At 47.1% G+C, this 16,169-nt stretch overlaps 1 non-coding gene across 1 annotated transcript; it reads right to left on the reverse strand.

The window, feature by feature from the left end:
• Nucleotides 1-12,751: 12,751 nt before the first annotated feature.
• Nucleotides 12,752-12,838, reverse strand: TRNASTOP-UCA (transfer RNA opal suppressor (anticodon UCA)). The gene has a single exon. It is a non-coding gene; the product is annotated as a tRNA-Sec (tRNA).
• Between the last annotated feature and the right edge of the window lie 3,331 nt (nt 12,839-16,169).

The raw sequence follows: 16,169 nt of genomic DNA on the forward strand, positions 1-16,169 counted from the left end.
AATTGACAGATGGCGCGCTGAGCCCAAACAATGAGATCATCCGGATTGATGATTTGGCCTGAGGCTTTAGACTTATATCCTAAATGCAAAATTTTTGTTAGAGGACCTGTCAAATCCAGGAGTTTGTCCTGACAGGACCGCCATACACGATCTAAACCCTTTTTAGGGTCCTTCGTATATTTCTTCAAGTAAGTCAGCATGGATGGATCCACAACAGGGGTGTCCGCAACCTTATCCGCCAAATCCGGTCTGGGGCATTCAGAACGCAATTGCGCTCTAACATCCTTATCAAAGGCTTGACGCTGATGGGATTGTACATACTCTGCAACCTCTGTAGAGGGAAGCCAAGAGGAGGAGTTAGGGTGGACAATGGCGGTAGGTTCAAAATTAAATAAGGAAGGATGGGAAGGAGCATCAACAAAACGTTCCTTGCAGAGCTTCTTAGCTGGTGGAGGGGAAACCTCCGGTTCCGACGCCGTATCAGGGGAGGAATTGCCATCATCCCTGCAAGGCGAGCTAGAAGGAGTATCCCTGGACAAGGTGCCATAAGAGTGGTCCGTATTGAAGGACTTGGCCAACTTTGCAAAGTCTGAAAAATGAGGGTTTTTTGAACCCTTACCACCAGAGGAAGAACGAGAAGAAGAAGACCCAGAAAGCCAGCCTTGCTGTCTGGCATAATCACACAAATGCCGTTTTAATCAATAGCCCTGACCATGGCTTTATTAACGGAGTGCTGCACTCCCACATCAAGAGCTTCCACCAACTCATGTTCAAAAGACCCAGAAGGGCCCCAGGGCCCGCTTTAGGGCGGTGCGACCGGTGCCACTGCACCAGGTGCTGGCTTCCTAGGGGCGCCGTGTTTGAAAGTTTATTAAGCTTTTGAAGCACCTGCTGCAGCGTTTCTTTCCGCCTGCAATTACCAGGCCTCACTTAAATGTCAAGATAACTCGTGTGATTAATTATCTTCCTGGAGAGAGATCAGCATTTTGTATAGTTGAGGTTTTGACTTAGGTGAAGTTAGTGCAGAGGGTTAATATGCCTGCTGCAAAGAACTTGTATCAAGTAGATTACAGAGTGCGTATGATGTATACAGATCAGCAGGTTACTGCTTTCAAAAGAGACATCCTTTTGTTACTTGCAATTTATAACTTAAAGTCCTAATATACAACAGTGAGCTATTAACTTTCATCCCAGAATCAGGCGGGCAACTAGAGCCAAATTTCGGGGGGGCTGAAAAAGATTTCGGGGGGAGGGGTGGGGGGGGGGGGGCTAAGTCTTCCAGCCATAGGCAGAGTGGCTGTAAAAAGGGGTGAAAACACAACAAAAGCCTCATTAACGAGTAAATGGTCTTTTAAAGACCTGTGAAGTACTCGGATCCGGCTGCAATTAGACGGACGCCAGCCCGCGAGGCTGTCTCAGCCGGGCTTACACACATGAGGGAAGGGGGGGGGGCTGACGCCCGGTGAGCCCAATGGGTGTTGCGCGCCTGCCCAGAACTGCATACACACTGCAAAGTATACATTATTAGAACATTGATTAATGTTGCAAAAAGGGTTAGTTTGGCTAGAAATCGATTCTTATTATTAAAGAAAACTCCCAACTATGCTGTTTCTTTTTCGACTCTGAGTTTGTGCTTCTCCACACCAAGCACTATTAAACTATTCTGCCTACCAGTATGGATGACATGTGACTCCTACACTTGCAGTCCTTTGGCTTAAGTAACATTTCCGATACACTGATTTACACTCGTATGATTGATTGTCTCTGTGTAATGTGTGTGTGATGCAAAGTGCTCGGACACCCTACACTGGTATGAGTGGCGCTATATAACTAATTCAATGCATCTGAGAGAGTGTGGTTATGGTGACTCGGTCACTGTTAAAGGGTGCTAGTGAGAGAATCCGTGGTGTAGGTGGTCATTGGGGTTGGGAGGGGCGCCAACAAACATGGTCGCACAGGGCGCCACCAGCACTAAAGCCGGCCCTGAAGGGCCCTCCTCAAAGTAGTCCTCTTCTTCATAATAGTCAGACATAGTGGCACAGTAAATTGACCGATAAACCCACCAGAGGAACAAAGAAGGAACAAATATGCACTGTTTGAGGAGAAAAACACTATACAACTGCGTGTATTGACAGTGATATAGAAAAAGGGGAGTGGCGAAAAAACCCCTGGCAAGCCACAGCAACACAACCTCACTGTGTGCAAATATAAATTCAAATGTGGAGGGAGGGTTTGCCTAAATACACCACTCTAGGCAAAGCCTATGCAAAAGTTTACAGCCCAAGTCCATAAAATGTGCCCTTGAGTGTCAGGAGAGGGTGGCATTCACTGGTGGGATTTTTGAGCAAATACAGTGCTGCTCCTGCGCTACTTAAACCCGAAAACGTCAAAATCGGGAAAATAAACACTTAAAATGGCCGCCGCGCATGCACGGAACGACCAGGAAGTGAAGCCAAAAAGAGGACTACGCGTCGGAACGACGCGCGTCCTCTCCCTCGTCTCCCGCTCCACTTACAACTCACACGGGCACACAGTGCCCGGCGAAGGAGGCCACTAGCGCTCCCATGAAAAAAATCTAATGTGACCAAAGCAGAAAGTAGACGAAGAAGAAATGCGAAATACCGAAAGAATCGGAAGTCGCCAACAAACCAAAACGCCCCCAAGCAAGAGGAAGCAGCAACAAGCAACAAAGAGATGCGCGAGCAGCACGCGAGGGTCACAGCACAAGGCGTGTCAAAGTGCGTGCAGCACTGTAAAGATACAGGCAAGCAATATAAAGTTCAATTACATAAATGACATAAGAGTAATAAGTAATGCACTTAACTGGCTGCGGAGCAGCAAACAAAGAGGATGTAGTATTCTCTTCTGTACCTTTTATAGGGGTCTACTCTATGGTTGTGATGTCATACCCACTAGGGTTTATGGGTATTGTAGTGTGTATCCTGTTTTTTACTTTATTATTGGCTGCTGAGAATTTTCAGTAAAGAAAATGAGAAGCATAATCGGAGCCTCCGGTCCTGACATAGAATCATAGGCAAGCATTGGCATAGTCAATAGGTCTCGCCTTTTGGACCTTATGTGTTTAGCCCGAGCTTTTGACTATGTTGTAGAGCATTGTGGCTGCTGTGCATTATGTTGAAAAGTTATAATAAAAAGTGTTAAGCATTTTTGTTACCTTTATACAAAGCAAGACATTATATACAACTGAACAACCTGATTAAAGAAAGATTTTAACACAAAAAATGTATTCTAGTTTTTTGTACTTGCGCTGTTGGCAATTTCTTACTGCCTGTTCTTATGCTTGTTTGTTATAATTTTTTTTGTTATGGGGGAGCGGGACATAAAGAACGGGGGAGTTGAGGTTGTAAAACAGTAATTTAATTAGAACATGAGCAGCGTACGGACACTAGGGGAGAATCAACAGACGCCGGATTCCGTGGGCAGACTGACGTGATGCTTAGGTGGTGTTTAGGTGAATCTTAGGTGGTGCGCTGATGCAAAATGGTGGTGGTAAGTGTGTTTGATACTCAGGTGGTGCCACTATATGGTATGGTTTGGAGGTACGTTGTGGATTGTGGTGTTGTGGAGTTGAAATATGCTGTTTGGTTTGTAATGATGTGGTGTGTATTGGAAATGTGTGGAGTTGAATTGTGTGGCCTGGAACTGTGGTGTTGAGTGAAAATATGCTCAGTGAAATTGTGTCATGTGTGGAGTGCATGTATGTTGATTGGTGGTATGTGGCATAGAGTGTATTTATGTGGAGTGTATTTATGTTGCATTGAGTAGAGTGCAATTATGTGGCATGTAATTATGTTGCACTGAGTGGTATTATGTGGAGTCTATTTATGTTGTATTGAGTAGAGTGTAATTATTGGGTGTGTAATTATGTGGTAGTGAGTAGTATGAGGAGTGTACTTATGTTGCATTGAGTAGAGTGTAAATATGTGGCATGTAACTATGTCGCACTGAGTGGTATTTTCTGGAATGTATTTATGTTGCATTGAGTATTTTGTAATTATGTGGGGTGTAATTATGTGACACAGTGGTATTTTGTGGAATGTATTTATGTTGCATTGAATATAGTGTAATATTGTGATGTGTAATTATGTGGTACTGAGTGGTATTATGTTGAGTGTATTTATGTTGCATGGAGTAGTGTACATATGTGGCGTGTAATTATGTGGCATTGAGTGGTATTAAGGGGAGTGTATTTATGTTGCATTAAGTAGAGTGTAATTATGTGGCGTGTAATTATGTGGTACTAAGTGGTATTAAGTGGAGTGTATTTATGTTGCATTAAGTAGATTGTAATTATGTGGCATGTAATTATGTGGTACTGAGTGGTATGTGGGGTGTATTTATGTTGCATTGAGTAGAGTAATTATGTGGCATGTAATTATGTCATACTGAGTGGTATTATGTGGAGTGTATTTATGTTGCTTTGAGTAGAGTGTAACTATGTGGCATGTAATTATGTGGTAAAGTGTTATTATGTGGAGTGTTTTTATGTTGCATTGAATAGAGTGTAATGTGACGTGTAATTGTGTGGTACTGAGTGGTATTATGTTGAGTGTATTTATGTTGCATTGAGTAGAGTGTAAATATGTGGTGTGTAATTATGTGGCACTGAGTGATATTATTATGGAGTGTCTTTATGTTGCATTGAGTAGTGTAATTATGTGGCTCTTCCTGCTCCTCTTGGCCAGCCACTGGGAACACTCTCCTTCGCCCTCCTGGTCCCCAGGAGGGTGCACTCTGCAGGGAGCGGTCTTCACTGGCTCCCTGCGCCAGCCTTTCGTTTGCTCTTCTCCTGGGCCTCTCTTCTCCCTGCGCAGAGGCCCCTGCTTCTGTGCACTGGTCCTGGACTCTTCTCCTGGTGCCATTCAGGACCCTGGGGGGCAGTCAGGGGGTTCCTTCTTCCAACTGCCCATTGTGCCAGGCTCCAGCACCTTATGCTTCAGCAGACCACACCCCAGAGAGACTTTCTCTTCCTGTGCAAGCACTTTTTAAAAGTTGAGTAGGGGGCTGGCAGGAAGTCTCTGGTTGTCCTATCAAACAGCGACACATCACTTCACTGCCCCTGCTCCCTCCTTCCAGCCCAGCCTCTGGGTTTGTTCAACATGGTGTCGTCCAGGGTCTCTGGCCACATGGTCTCTGAAAAAGCCCCTACCCCCCTCGCTGCCTTCCCTCCTTGGTGGAGCCTGGTGCCTGGCACCCAGTGATAGCTGCTGATGGATGAATCCGTAGCCCCACCCATCTTCTCTTCGTGGAGAGGAGGCCTGAGCTTGTGGAAGAAAGGTTATCAATCCATCCTGCTGAGTTCAGCCCTCAGTCAGGCCCTGGTTATGGCAGTCTCAGAGAAATATGACATTTCTGGATGACCCAAAAGCAGTACAAATATGACTTTGGACTCTGCCGAATACTTCTTCTCACACCTGTTATAGTGGACTTTAGTGTGTGTCTGGAATCTGTAGGCCTTAGGAAAGTTAATCTAGCCCATAGGCTCCACATCCCCATAAGGGAATAATGAAGTGAAAAACACAGTAAAACACACTGACTTTCCCTGGCATGTTTCTTCCCACTGTATAAAGCCTATTCCATGTCACCACCCAATTCTGCATAAGTCCTGCCACACCATTCACTTTGTAGCTGTCCTGGGGTTGTGCACGCCAGGAACCTCCCCTGCGCAGCCCGCACACGTGTGCACACGCCTGTACACATGTGCCTGCATGTAACTAGCCCAGTGTCCCTCACTCCTGCTGCTGTTCAGCGGCCTGGACAAACCAGGGGGACACCAGTAAAATCCCCATGTAGTCTCTTTCCTTATGAGTTCACTGTGGGTGAGTCCCACTTTATGAGGCTCCCCCACAGTGAAAGCTCCACAATTAGGTGCTCAAAAAGTGACAAATCCGGGTGGCCCATAGTGTCAGAACCACCTTCTAACACAGTTGATGTAGTGTTTGATTTCGTATGTCAAATTGGAGTTATAACACAGTTCCTTACGCTTCTTTTGGCCCAAGCAGCAAATGTTCCAGTTGGTGCAGGTGAAAAAGCCATGGCGTGTCTGTGGCAACCATGTGCTGGTGGTTGCTTTATTGGCTGTGATGTAGCTGGTGCATAAGGAGCTCCTCAGGGTGTGACCCCTCCTATAGATCAATGAGGGGTTGTCATTAATGTGGGGGCGTAGTGTGGGAATTTCAACCAATAGGTGCCAATGTTTTCTAAAGGTCTTGAAAATCCTGTCACTGTGTGCCGTGTAGTTGGTAAAAACAGTATATTCTTTCTCTATGATGTTCCTTGGTGTGATGTTTGCCTGTCCTTTGTGATGGGCTGGTTGTGCGTGTGTCTGGTCTGTAAAGGCTCAGTGCTCTCTGTTCTGCTCTGTCCAAAACCCTATGGTCATAGCCCCTTTGTTTGAAACGTTCCTTGATGTCGGGTACATTTTCTTAGAACCCCTCCTCCTCACTGCAGGCGTGTCGTGCCCGAACCATTTCCCCATAGGGTATGTTGGAAATAACTAAATTAGCATAGGCACTTCCCGCGTGGAGTTGCAGGAGGTTGGTTTCCTGCACAGTGTGTTTTGTACCACTCCATCTCTGACAAAAAAGTGAATGTCCAGGAACTCGATGTGTTCCAGGTGGTGCTGCGTGGTGAGCTGAACGTTAAAGGGGTTGTTGTTAAGGTAAGTGAGGTATTTGTTAAGGTGTACTTCTGAGCCAGACCATAGACAGATGATATCGTCTATGTACCTCCCCAATATACAATGTGTTTGGTCCAGGCGGAGGCACGTCTGGCCCAGGCATACTCCTTCTCGTACCAGCCCATGAAGAGCCCGGCATACAAAGGAGCGAATCTGGAACCCATGGCAGTCCCCTGTAGTTGGTGATACCACCTCTCGTCGTGTTTGAAAAAGTTGTTAGTGAGAATCAGCTCAATCATGTCCATGATCATGTTGTTATAAGCGTAGTGGTCCGCCCCTTCCGTGTCTAAGTAATGACGGACTGCCAACATGGCAAAGTTTTTGTGGATACATGTGTAAAGTGCCACCACATCTAGGGTAACAAATCTGAGCTCCTCTGACCATGGGAATTCTTCATATTTGACCAGGATGTCCTTGCTATCCTTCAGGTAGGCTGGTAAGTGGGTAACATGTATTTGTAGTGACAGGTCTACAAATTCTGACAGCCGCTCTGTTGGAGACCCTACCCCCGAGATGATGGGTCTCCCTGGTGGAAATTTGCCTTCCTTGTGTACCTTCGGTAAGATGTAGATGCACGGGTAACGTGCATTGTCGACGTGTAAGTACCTGTACTCATTCTCAGTTAGTAATCATTCCTCCCTCCATTCCGTGAGCCTCGTGTTGATGGTTACTTGTAATGCACTGATGGGGTTTTGTTTGATTGATTCGGAACACTGGGGGTCACCCAGTTGTCGGGAAATTTCCCCCATATAATCCAAAGTGTCCATTACCACCCCATACCCAACCTTATCTGCCTCTCTGATTACAATATTTGAGTCTTTTTGTAATCTCTGTAATGCTTCTCTTTCTTTCTGGGACAGATTGGATGGGGAGTGTGGTGTGTGCTTGCTAAAGATTTCCAGCTTTGTTAACTCTTGTGTAACTAAATCTCCACATTTCTCAATATTGGCGTGGTAACCCCCAGGGGGGACAAATTTGGATTTGCACTGGAGACCTGTGTCTCGGTTGTAATTTTCTTTGATGTCTAAGTCATTGAGGATGGTCTGTGTGCCAGTTGTTTAATCATTCTCAATGGATAATAGTGTTTGAACTTCTCATATATCCCCAATGGTTCTGTATACAGGTGAGGTGTGCAGTACATTTATGACAGGTTTAACAGGTTGTTGCGAAAAAAAATCCTTTAATTTGAGTGTACGGAGGAATTTGTACAAATCTATGAGGACATCAACAAGGTCCCCATACTGAGTGGGGCAAAATCCAAGCCCCTTTTTCAAAACATTGCATTCATGTTCATCTAGTACCCTGCTCGATAAGTTGATGATCTGTAAATCCGTATTCAGCACTGGCGTTGCAATTAGACTGGTGGCGCCCCCCTTGGTGGGAATCCCTGTCTGCTCCGGTGGTGGATCTTTTTGGGACGAAGTAGCGTTGCTTGACTGTCTGCTCTTCCTCCCTGACCTCCCGCCTCTCCTTGTTTTCTTGTACTCTTTTTTGTCTGCCTGTCGCCTATGCGTAGTCTCTCCAGTTCCCTTTGGAATTTGGTGGTAACTTCGCCTAAAGGGATTTCTGATTGTGCTGTGCTGGAGATGGTACTTTCGCTTGATGCCAGAGAGCTACTACTGGCTGATTTTGTTTTCTAGACTTTCTTCCCTGCACCTTTTTCTATCCTGGTTGCTGATGGGATTATCCTATTTTTTAGAAAACGTGTAAATCCCGCCATCCCACTAATCACGGTCATCCCTCTTGATCTTTCTCATTTTTTGTCTCTGCGGTATTGTTAGTGCTCCTTTATGACCTTATTAATGATGGCATAATTTTTTTCCACTAAATCCTGACAATCCATTGATTCTATCTGTATCTCTGTGTCATCTATTTCAGCCTGTAATTTTTGGCCCTTCTCACTAGCATATTTAACAAAGATTTTCATCATTGTGAATGATGCTCCTTCTAGATCATGGGTACTCACAAACTTTCTCTCGGGGCCAAATTTACAGTGTGGTTTGTGGCCGAGGGCCGCACCGGTGAGGGCGGGGTCAGAGGGGAAGGAGCAGGGATAAAGCAAAAAAAATTGTGCGCATGAAGTTGAACACAGGTCCCTGCAGTAGATACCTTCGTCCACTGAGCCACCAGACCCGGCATACACACATCTCTCATCTCTCATCTCTCTCTCTCTCTCTCTCTCTCTCTCTCTCTCTCTCTCTCTCTCTCTCTCTTTCTCCCCCTCTCTCTCCCTCCCTCTCTCTCTCTCTGTCTCCCTCTCTCTCCCGCCCTCCGTCTGTCTGTCTCCCTCTGTCTGTGTCCCTCTGTCTGTCTCCCTCTGTCTGTCTCCCTCTGTCTGTCTCCCTCCATCTATCTCCCTCCGTCTGTCTCCCTCCTTCACCCTCCCTCCGTCGCCCTCCCTCTGTCGCCCTCCCTGTCACCCTCCTCCCTCTGTCTCCCTCTCTCTCTCTGTCTCCGTCCCTCTGTCTCCCTCCCTCTGTCTCTCTCCCTCTGTCTCCCTCCCTCCTCTGACGCCCTTCTCCCTCTGTCGCCCTCCTCCCTCTGTCGCCTTCCTCTCTCTGTCTGTCTCCCTGTGTCACCCTCCTCCCTCTGTCTGTCTCCCTCTGTTGCCCTCCTCCTTCTGTCTCCCCCTCTGTCTCCCTCTCTCTGTCTCCCTCTGTCTCCGTCCCCCTCTGTCTCCCTCCCTCTGTCTCCCTACCTCTGTCTCCCCCTCTGTCTCCCTCCCTCTGTCTCCCTCCCTCTGTCTCCCTACCTCTGTCTCCCCCTCTGTCTCCCTCCCTCTCCCTCTGCCTCCCTCCTTCTGTCTCCCTACCTCTGTCTCCCCCTCTGTCTCCCTCCCTCTGTCTCCCTTCCTCTGTCTTCCTCCCTCTGCCTCTCTCTGTCTCCCTCCCTCTATCTCCCTCCGTGTCTCTCCCTCCGTGTCTCTCCCTCCCTCTGTCTCCCTCCCTCCCTCTCCCTCTGCCTCTCTCTCTCTGTCTCCCTCCCTGTCTCCATCTCCCTCCATCTCCCTCCCTCTGTCTCCCTCCCTCTGTCTCCCTCCCTCTGTCTCCCTCCATGTCTCTCTCCCTGTCTCTCTCCCTCCCTCTGTCCCCCTCTGTCTCACTCCCTCTCCCTCTGTCTCTCTCCCTCTGTCTCCCTCCCTGTCTCCCTCTCCCTCCCTCTGCCTCCCTCCATCTCCCTCCTAGTCTCCCTCTCCTTCCCTCCCTCTCCCGCCCTCTGTCTCCCTCCCTCTCTGCCTCCCTCTCTCTGTCTCTCTCTTTCTCCCTCCCTCCCACTGTCACCCTCTGTCTCCGTCCGTCTCCCTCCCTCTGCCTCCCTCCCTGTCTCCCGCTCCCTCCCTCCCTCTCCCTCCCTCTCTGCCTCCCTCTCTGCCTCCCTCTCTCTGTCTCCCTTCCTCTCCCTCCCTCTGTCTCCCTCCCTCTCTCTGTCACCCTCTGTTTCCCTCCCTCTCCCTCTGTCTCTCTCTCTCTGTCTCTCTCCCTCTGTCTCCCTCTCCCTCCGTCTCCCTCCATCTCCCTCCCTCCGTCTCCCTCCCTCTGTCTCCTCCCTCTGTCTCCCTCCCTGCCTCCTCCCTCTGTCTCCCTCCCTGTCTCCCTCTCCCTCCCTGTCTCCCTCTCCCTTCCTCTGTCTACCTCCGTCTCCCTCCCTCCGTCTCCCTCCCTCTGTCTCCCTACCTCTGTCTCCCTCCCTCCGTCTCCCTTCCTCTGTCTCCCTCCCTCTGTCTCTCTCTCTGTCTCCCTCCCTCTATCTCCCTCCCTCTATCTCCCTCCCTGTCTCTCTCCCTCCCTTTGTCTCCCTCCCTCTCCCTCTGTCTCTCTCCCTCTGTCTCCTTCCCTGTCTCCCTCCCTGTCTCCCTCCCTGTCTCCCTCCCTCTGTCTCCCTCCGTCTCCCTCCGTCTGTCTCCTTCCCCCTCTCCCTCACTCTGTCTCCCTCCCTCTCTGTCTCTCTCTGTCTCCCTCCCAGTCTCCCTCTACCTCCCAGTCTCCCTCTCCCTCCCTCTGTCTCCCTCCCTCTCTGCCTCCCTCTCTCTGACTCTCTCTGTCTCCATTCCTCTCCCTCCCTCTGTGACCCTCTGTCTCCCTCCCTCCCTCCGTCACCCTCTGTCACCCTCCCTCTGTCTCCCTCCCTGTCTCCCTCCCTCTCTGTCTCCCTCCCTGTCTCCCTCCTTGTCTCCCTCTCACTCCCTCCCTCTGTCTCCCTCCCTCCCTCTGTCACCCTCTGTCTCTCTCCCTCTGTCTCCCCTGGACTGCCTCTCTCTGTCTCCCTCTCTCGGTCACCCTCTGTCAACCTCTATCTCCCTCCCTCTCCCTCTGTCTCCCTACCTGTGTCATCTCACCCCGTGTGTGTGTCAGCCCTCAGCCCAGCTGAGATAGCTTCCCAGCGCACACACACATCCGCACCCGAGTACTTCACAGGTCTTTAAAAGACCATTTATATGTTAATAAAGCTTTGTTGTATTTCACCTCTTAGCGCCCCTGCATCTCCACTTTGACAATCACTGGAATCCCCCGGCCCCCACAGAGCAGAGTCTCAGAGTCCCGGCTGCTGCAACCAACAGTGTTTGCTAACACTATTTAAATTGTTTTTTTAATACACAGGTAGGATGTCTGCAAGGTCCGCAGGCCGCAAAGGAAGGCTTGCCGGGCCGCTGGCAGCCCGCGGGCGGTACTATGAGTACCCGTGTTCTAGATTGTGTTCCCATTGCCCCAAGAAGTCCCCGCTTAGATCCCAAAATGTGGGAAAAATAAGGATTCTGAGGTCTCAAGGGATTTTTTTGTTGTCCATATATTGCTGGAGGATTATGCCGTCCCACCAGCAGGCCAGTTCCTGTTTCTTGACCCTTTCCAATTTGATAAAGCATGATCGTAGACCAGTGTTACGTTGTTCATTCGGTGGTGCGGCAGCAGCCGCACTGAACCCTTTGCCAAAGAGGTCCTGTGCCATCTCTTCTCTTCTGTCGATTAGTTTTGGCATGTTTCTGGGATGCGCAGGTGTGTGCTGGTTGGACCAATAAGTCAAAATGGAAGAAGGCGAGCAATGGCAGAGTGTTGCAAAGTAGAATATGGTGGAGTACAGTGCAGTTGTGCAGTGATGTAGAGTGCAGAGGCGTAGAATAGAGTGGTGTTGAGTGGAGTGGCACAGGGTAGATTGTAGTGGTGTAGAGTGGAGTGGCGTTGAGTGGAATATAGCAGAGTAGAATAGAGTGGTGTAGAGTGCAGTGTCATAGAGTAGAGCGTCGCAGAGTTCAGTGTTGTAGAGTGCAGTAGTGCACGGTAGATTAGAGTGGTTTAAAGTGTATTGGTGTAGAGTGGAGAGATATAGAGTGTATTGGCGTACATGCATTGGGGTAGAGTACAGAAGAGCAGCATAGAGTAGAGTGGTGCAGAGTAGAGTGCAGTGGTGAAGAGTAGAGTTGTGTAGAGTTTAGTGGCGGCAGAGAGTGCAATGTTGTAGAGGACTCTGCTTTTAATTTATAATTTGCTATTTTGTGAATAGTGCACAGAGGAATACCTCGAGGTACAGTATTAACGCCTTGTTTTTAGATTGAAGAAAAAGTTCAGTGGCAATTTTCTCATTTATGCATGCCAACACAATAGGTTCTGGTAGCAAAAAGCACCGATTTTTTAAAGCAAAAAGTTGCTTTATTTTAGCATTATGCTGCCTAAAACTGCGACCTCTTCAGACTTCAATGTGAAAAATAAAATCCCCAAATTTGTTTTTACTAAATCTCCCTCCTCCTGCTTCCAAATATTGGCAGGAATGCTTGGTACTTAGTCAATGATTGCTGTCTCCTTAAAGGCAGTGAATCAGACAAATACACACACACTTTGTGTGCCACAGGGTGATTGCGCAGATCAGTATGAGAGCATCATGTACACACGAAAATCAGAGGCAGCGTCATATGCGAAGCCCAACCTATTTATGTCCTCCTGCCATTCCAACGGTGATATTCCGTTTGTCTGTCTATAAATCACATGGAACTGTCATCAGAAATAACGCTATAATTATGATTATTGTAGCAAAACACACAGCTGATCTATTTAATTAGTCCGCCCAGAAGGTGGAATTGAACCACTCTGTCGCTAAACAGCTACAGGTTTGAAGCCTGCACCCCAGACCACTGAGGTTCATCCGGGTGGATACAGATGTTAGGTAGAGATTTATATATAACCCAAAAATACAGAACACTTTATTAATAGGGTAAGGTATATGATGATTTGTAATCCATTTTCTTCACCCCTATCTCTGAGATAGCACGTCAATTTGTTTGAATATCTTTACTGCTTGAAGCCAGACTTTCAGGAGATAATCTTCAATTTATGCAAATTAAAACAAGGGTTTCTGGGTAAATGAGACCCGTCTGCTTCCTGCTTTTCTAACGTGATCAAAGCAAAGCCACGAGGAAGACAACTTGCAATAGAAACGAGCAGCCGATGCAACACTTGAATAAGCACATCATGAGTTAATCAAGCTCAGGCAAAGGAAGTAGAAATGAAACAGTGAAAACGCTGCTCGCGTTCTCTCCCTCACAACATGCACAGTCCATTCTAGGTCTACGTTTTGGAAGCGGCCGTGTGTAATTTGAAAGAGCCACGTTGTATTACGAGCATCTTAATTTGGCAGCTCAGTTTATTTTTCCGTATTTTATTTTTACACAATATTCCTTTTCTCATAATTTGTTACTTGCTAATCGTCAGGTGGAACCGAACTGGGAAATCGGATGCAGGGCAGAGCAACTCGGGGATTTGTTAATATGCCAGTGAGCCCATGAAACGGTGAGCGGGACGCCGAGAGAATGACGTTTGACGTGGGGGGTACTAACTGTCAGACAGTTGAATGACAATACACGGGCCATTTCCGTTTTAAACAAATTGCATCCTATGAAAGATTTCACGGTGTCTACTTTTCGACATTTTGTATCTTTTATTGGAATATATAAAGCTGAAAAGGCAAGTGATGGAAACAATACAACCATGTTTAGGCTGAATCCGCCACTGTAAATTTAAAGTACCAAAAAAATTAGACTTTGCTAGTCCTTCCTCTATGTTACCGGTCACGCGGCTGTCATCAACTTCCAGCATTTAAAAGACAATCATAGGCAAGCATTGGCATAGCCAATAGGTCTCGCCTTTTGGACCTTATGTGTTTAGCCAGAGCTTTTGACTATGTTGTAGAGCATTGTGGCTGCTGTGCATTATGTTGAAAAGTTATAATTGTCTGCCTGTCGCCTATGCGTAGTCTCTCCAGTTCCCTTTGGAAATTGGTGGTACCTTCGCCTAAAGGGATTTCTGATTGTGCTGTGCTGGAGGTGGTACTTTCGCTTGATGCCAGAGAGATACTACTGGCTGATTTGGTTTCTAGACTTTCTTCCCTGCACCTTTTTCTATCCTTGTTGCTGATGGGATTATCATACTTTTTAGCAAACGTGTAAATCCCGCCATCCTGCTAATCACGGTCATCCCTCTTGCTCTTTCTCATTTTTTGTCTCTGAGGTATTGTTAGTGCTCCTCTATGACCTTATCAATGATGGCATACTTTTCTTCCACTAAATCCTGACAATCCATTGATTCTATCTGTTTCTCTGTGTGTGAGAAAGTGGCTCTGTATATATTGTTCCTTAATAGGTACAGGGTGTACAGAGTCCACAGTCCCCCAGGGGCTGAGAGAGGTTAAAGTTAGGTATAACCTTACTCTCTAAAGTGGTAGCTTGGTCGAGCAGTAAGGCAGTACCAGAGGACAGTGTAAAGCATTTGTTGTACACACTCAGTCAGCAAATGGTCTCACACACTCAATAACTGAACTCTAGGCCAATAGTTTATATAAAACATATATGCTTGTTTTATTTTAGAACCAACAATTGGAATTAAAATATACTTTCTCAGAATGAGATGTTGAATATAAATACTTTTGCAATGAGCAATTGATTTTTGTAAACAGTTACAAGTGGTTGCAATAGGCAACACTATTTCAAACACAACAGTGCATTGAGTTCAATGGAATTTTCATGTTATTTGTCACAGATTACTTTTCGGTTTACTTTTGGAATTCCAGGACTGGATCCCAGATTCAGTCCTGGGTCAGTACTTTGAATCAAGTGATACAAGTCGAATTAATTGCAGTGATGATTTTTAAGTAATATGTAGCTATTTCAAAAGTTGACACTTCGAAAATATTTCCTAGAAAGCATTCAATGATTCTCTATGGCAAGAAATTCAAATTGCAGGTATAGTACTTTCTAGTTACTTTTGTAATCCAGTACTGGGTGCCTGGACTCAGTACTGGGATCTTTATCCAAAACAGGTAAGTAATTACGTTTGAAGATATTATACGATTTTTGAAGAATATTTAAAGATTGATGAAATCGACACTTTGAAGAAATTTCACAGAAAAACAGTCAATGGTTTCCTATGGAAGAAAATTGAGTTAAGGGTAAGTACAGTTGTAAGTATTTTTCAGAGTCAGTGCTGGGTACCAAGATCCAGCACAGGGAGCTCACCTAAGAGAAGGTGAGTAATTTCGTTTTCGTTACTCGGCTGCTTTTTGGTGAATATTTTAAGATTTGAAAAGTCCACACTTAGAAGAAATTTCAGGAAAAAGCCAGTCAATGTTACCCTATGAGGAAAATAGAGTTTGCGGTTTAAGGGTAAGTACTCGACTGGCAGAGTTGAGGTTCTGGGCATAGACTCAGGGGTCCCCCAGGGGAAGGTAGGTAAAGTTGGTTCACCCTCAGCGCCTCTAGGGCGGCCGGGTGCAGAGAGAGTTAGGCCCAATGTTATCCTATGAGGGATAGGGGGGCCTTGGTTGGTGGCTGCTGACTGGCAAGCCACGCGGCTGTGGGAGCTGAGCTCCTGGTCAACTTACTCAGGGCAAGTGGGGAAGTGGGTAGGTGTAGAGTTTTCACTGCCAGGGCCACTCGGGCGGCTGGATGCAGAGGGCTTTTGAGCCTTCGGGCGCTCAATTGATTTCAATGGGAAATCTCCGGTTTGACCCTTTCCAATTTGATAAAGCATGATCATAGTCCAGTGTTACGTTGTGCATTCGGTGGTGCAGCAGCTGCCGCACTGAACCCTTTGCCAAAGAGGTCCTGTGCCATCTCTTCTCTTCTGTCGATTAGTTTTGGCATGTTTCTGGGATGCGCAGGTGTGTGCTGGTTGGTCCAATAAGTCAAAATGGAAGAAGGCGAGCAACGGCAGAGTGTTGCAAAGTAGAATATGGTGGCGTACAGTGCAGATGTGCAGAGTGGATTGGTGTAGAGTGCAATGGAGTAGAGTGCATTGGTTTTGAATGCAGTGGCATAGAGTGCAGTGGCGTAGAGTGCAGTGATGTAGAGTGCAGAGGCGTAGAATAGAGTGGCATTGAGTGGAGTGGCACAGGGTAGATTGTAGTGGCGTAGAGTGGAGTGGCGTTGAGTGGAATAGAGCAGAGTAGAATAGAGTGGTGTAGAGTGCAGTGTCATAGAGTAGAGCGT

Source organism: Triturus cristatus, chromosome 4_1, assembly GCF_964204655.1.
Source record: "Triturus cristatus chromosome 4_1, aTriCri1.1, whole genome shotgun sequence".
NCBI lineage: Eukaryota > Metazoa > Chordata > Amphibia > Caudata > Salamandridae > Triturus > Triturus cristatus.